This window comes from Mytilus californianus, unplaced genomic scaffold (genome assembly GCF_021869535.1).
Source record: "Mytilus californianus isolate M0D057914Y unplaced genomic scaffold, xbMytCali1.0.p SCAF_15, whole genome shotgun sequence".
In the NCBI taxonomy this organism is placed as follows: Eukaryota; Metazoa; Mollusca; class Bivalvia; order Mytilida; family Mytilidae; genus Mytilus; species Mytilus californianus.
The window spans coordinates 13,583,254-13,588,543 of NW_026262637.1; positions in this window are offsets into that span (position 1 = coordinate 13,583,254).

Sequence of the window (5,290 nt, forward strand, 5' to 3'; positions counted from 1 at the left end):
TCTAAATTATTTAGTACTGAAAAAAATGTAATGGCATGCAGGTCCTACGTACCATACAGTAGGGTTGGGAATTACAAATATAAATAGGTACAGTTAAGGGACTATATCACTTGCGGTCTATCCTACATAACCCAGGTAGAATTTATGGACTATATCACTTATGATTTATCGTACATGGACCAGGTACATCTCAGGGATGTACAATGTTGAGTTGGTATATTCGTGCTGTTACATCGGAATAATAATGAACTCGTTTAGATCTATGATACCAGGGACATCTTTGAGACTTAAAATATCGTTAAAATCTACAAAACAATGACTTCATTTTAACTATAAATGTCATTTAGATCTATCATAACCGGGTCATTTTTTAGACTAAAAATATCATTTTGATCTTCTTTTATATAAGGGTCATCTTTGGGACTATAAATGTCATTTAGAATAATCCTTACAGGCGCATTTGAAGTTTTCTCTAAGAATGGCTATCTCTACAGAAACACTTGAGGTACTTCAAATGTCTTTAAAACGTAACCAACAAGGTACACCACATCAATTTCGAATGACATTTATGTAGATCTGTTCTAATAGGTAAGTTCTGTGCAAATAAAAAAATGGTATTTAGGTTTATTTTAAATTGTACATGCCATTGTCAAAACACTTATTACGATCTATATAACTTTTTTTTTTTACAACAAAAATTGTTGGCCGTAACACTTACAAGACATATCGAAGAAACTTGGACGCCATTTATTTTGAAATTAAGGTGCGACGGCGCAATGTTAGAGACTTTCTTGGTTTTACAAGAAATTTTAATTTTGGCGAGATTTTATTGCCGACCCAAGGACCGAATAGGGTAGAGAAATGTGGTCATCGCTCGGACTTCATCCGTCTGACAGTACGGGACTCTATACGGGATATATAAATACGCAGCAACTTTAAAAAGGGAACAAAAGTATATGATGCCTTATGTCGAGAGATAGTGCCACCCTCTCTGTACGTACATAAACCCCTGCAACACCTCTCTGAGTGATCCATAGGTAACCTTTGTTGCAAGGCAAACATTCTGCTCATATCCAACTAGCTCTTTTTTTTAAATGGCCAATTAAATTCTCGCCTTTCGGGCTTGTCGACTCACATGCAGAACGTTTTGTTATCAAATTTTACCTCAATAAAATTAGAAAATTCATCCTAAATAAATGCAAATATATATCTACACTGCTCATATTGTGTAGCTTGGGAGTTGTAGGAGATGTGAGTTTAGGTATGAATAAGTGATGCATGGCAGAAACCAAACAAAACAAAACAAACATTTACACATCAATAAACAGTCTTCGACATTATACACGTGTTTTACAATATATAGCCCTCTTAGTTGTCCTTGGTCTAGATAATATAAAAATTCGAGGTACGAATTTAGAATTTTGTAAAGAGGGAAGTTATTACCATATAACATTCACTTGAAAAGTTACAACTAAACTGTCTCCGCATTCTCTCTGACATTTATATTAAACCTCCACAACATGTGCCCTATTGTGTAAAGAACAACAGATACGAAGTATGCTGAAATAGTTGAACTTGGTAAATTTTTGCTCAGTGTTTAGTATTCCATGCACCGTTTGTCCGTTCAGCTTCTCCGGGATTTTGGTAAGTAATATATGGAATTTCCCCGTCAATAATGGTTTTATTTATGTAAATTGAAATAATCGGAATATTGCGTCACTGAGGCAGTAACCTCTTTAAGATAATTCGACAGTGAGCATTTACAAATACAAAAACGAATATTTTCAAGTCACATATAGACTACATTTATCAACACAATTTGGCTACGCTGTGAGTAAAATTGCATACTATTATTATTAAATTCGTTGGTCGAATGTTTTAAAATATGATACCTGTATCAATTGTCTTTTCATTATGATATAGAAATAAAGAGATATGTTATGGTTGCAAATGAGACAAATATCCATAGTCCAAAGAGCAAAGATGTGAACAATTGGAGGTCCACATATCACTTGCATAAACACCGTTATATAGGTAAGCTATAACAGGCCGCGATAAGACAAAATGTGAAATAATGCAAACGAGAAAACCAACGATCTGATTTATACGCTTCCGTAGATTTATATGTTTATAAAGCAATTAACGAAAAATAAACATGACAGGCAGCAACACATTTTCTATTGGCAGTCCAAATTTTCCGTGCAACATCACGGTCGACTGCTATTGTATGACCTACCTTTTTATATGTATTGTTGATTTGTTCTCGACATGAACATGCATGAACTATTTGCTACTAGACGTAAAGAAAACAAAAAGCAATCAATCAGACTACATGTTACTGGCTTGCTGATAATTTTTTTTTATGTTTGTGCAGTTTTTCTTTTTGTTATAAATAAGGAGATGTGGTATGAAAGTCAATAGGGCAACTATGTGCAAGAGACCATATCGCAAAAATGTGTGAATATCACAATTCAAAGGCAATATTTTGTTTAAGGAGTCGACGGACAATTTCGGTAAATTCACCTATTTGTAGATCTTGTATAGCTGATCATTTTTAATGTTACAATGCACAGTTTCTCTATATATAGATATAGGAAGATGTGGTATGAGTGCCAATGAGACAACTCTCCATCCAAGTCAAAATTTATAAAAGTAAACCATTATAGGTCACAGTACGGTCTTCAACACGGAGCCTTGGCTCACACCGAACAGTAAGCTATAAAGGGCCCCAAAAAATTACTAGTGTAAAACCATTCAAACGGGAAAACCAACGGTCTAATCTATATAAAAAACGAGAAACGAGAAACACTTATGAACCACATCAACAAACGACAACTACTGAACATCAGATTCCTGACTAAGGACAGGTGCAAACAAATGCAGCGGGTTTAAACGTTTTAATGGTACCAAACCTTCGCCCTTTTTCTGAAACAATAGTGTAACATCACAACATAGAAAGACACACTTTAAAATATCAACTGAAATAGCTTAACTCAATCAAAGGACATATTAACACCATTGAACATACGCTGAACAAATAAATTTGACCTATGACACAATGTAAATACTATGTTTACGAATGGGTAAAAATTGTCTTGAAAGGTCAAAACATCATATTAGGGGTCGACTGAGAATTTCAAACTTATGTTTAGATCTTGTGTTGCTAATAATTTATGTTATGATATGTTTTCTCTATTTATTACAGTTTTCAAGATAAGAGACAAAACTATTATCTAGACGCTCATCTGGATGTGCTTCTTCATTGAGTATAACTTTCAATAAAGACCTCTCTCCAACATTGTAGAATGCAATTCATGACTAAATATCTTTTTCGTTGATTTGGTGCTAGTTTTTTATGTTGACAATTTCTCTCTTTCAAACATAGGTTTTGAACAAGACAAAAATTTCGATTTTTTTCAACAAAAATTTACGACGAAAGGGACGAATTTTCGTTCCTTATTGTTTATTTCCTTTTTTGGGCCGTGATCTTCCTTTTGTATCATCTTGCAGTGTTTATAAAGCCCAACTCGATTGTTAAGTCCGTGTCTGTAGTGATGTTTTAGATTTTAATTAGCGTATTCTATGTATCAATGGGAATGTACATGTATTAAGTCAGGGATTTCGGAACCACACATCACTTTTACCCTTTACTAAATTCTTCCCTAGATACAAATGTTTGGTTTGGAAGTTTGACTGTACCTGTAGAAAACTTATTACAAACGGGATATTACATTCTTATTTTTACGGGGATGTTGTGTATAGATCCCATAAATAGAGAAGCAGCATATACCAATTTAAGTCGTTAGTTTTACCCAGCCTAGGATTGAACCCATGACTTCCCAAACTCAAGGAGGGCAGGCTACCATGAGACCATCAAGGCGGTTAGAAGCGAAATAATGTAGGGTCATACGTTTATAGAACTGTTTAGCAATACATATTTAGTTAAGCATTTAAGTTTAGCACTAAAAAATCGTACTCTAATTCTTAATTGACAACACTATTAAGAACGAGGTTATTCAAAGAACCAGACTGAGTACCAAAAGGTTAATATGGATTGCATCTTTATTTGTGTGCTCTATGAACAAGAGAACCGTAAAAGAATATGATGTTATTTATTTTGGTTGACTTAATCTGCATTCCGAGATTTTTACCAGCCAGATTCGGAACTTAACACTATGAATGCAAGATTCCTTCATCATCCCCTCCCCCCCACACACACACAAAATATAAAAAAAATAAAAAGTTTTAATGTTTAGCACATATTAAACTATAAGTGCAATATTGTTTCACATTTAATAGAACAAAAGCCATCCTGAGAATGTTGTCCTGGTATATTGATCACTTCTGATTGTACCTTCATGGCCTGCACCCTGTGATCTGGTGTAAACTACATCCCCAGTTTTGATAGTATGGATGACGAACCCAGTAGAACAGTGTTCTTCACCATGCGTTTCGGAATCAACATAAATACTTCCGTGGACTTTACTGTCGATTACTAATTCCACTCCGATCTCACTATTAACGCTTCCACTGGCACACACTGTCCATGTAAATGCATATGTCCCTGGCGCTGATGCTCGAAAGATTCCAGTAAAGTTTTCATACCCATTTCCAACATTGCATTCAACAAGGTCATAAATGAGCGTATGTTTAACGCCAAATGACGGAGCGTCAAAGGATGCCGATTTGTAAGCAGAGAAGGCCACACCAGGACCTTCATCCAGAAGAAACCTTTGATGTCGACTTTTACCTGTAATATATATCTCTTTCTATAAGTATAGGACTTTGAAACCCATCCTTTAACATACAGAGTATATAGTAGACCTACTAGTTATATCTTAAATAAAATAATTAGATAATTGTGGCTATTTTGTATTTATGCATGTTCCTGGTATTATTGACAATTATATTCCTCGCGGCGGGAGCGCGGCAGGGGACAACCAACTAGAAAACAAAGAGGGGGGATTTTAGTGGCATCAATAATGTTCTCTTTATACTAGTATCTGGTTGATCAACAAAAGGCTTACTTGTACGCTAGATGCCAAACAATTCTATATATATATATATATACATGATAAAACGAGGAATGTACTTCACAAAGACAGTTTGCAACACAATAAGACAGAAAAAAGGCGATTGTCTGTCAACAAGTAATCTCCAACAAAAAGAATAATTGTGTCTTCCAAAAAAAGATGTTTGTTTACCCCGAGTCTAGAGTGTTCATGAACAAAAGAAGAGGGAGAGATATGATGAAAGCCATTATATTAAATTTCAAAAATAATACCTATAC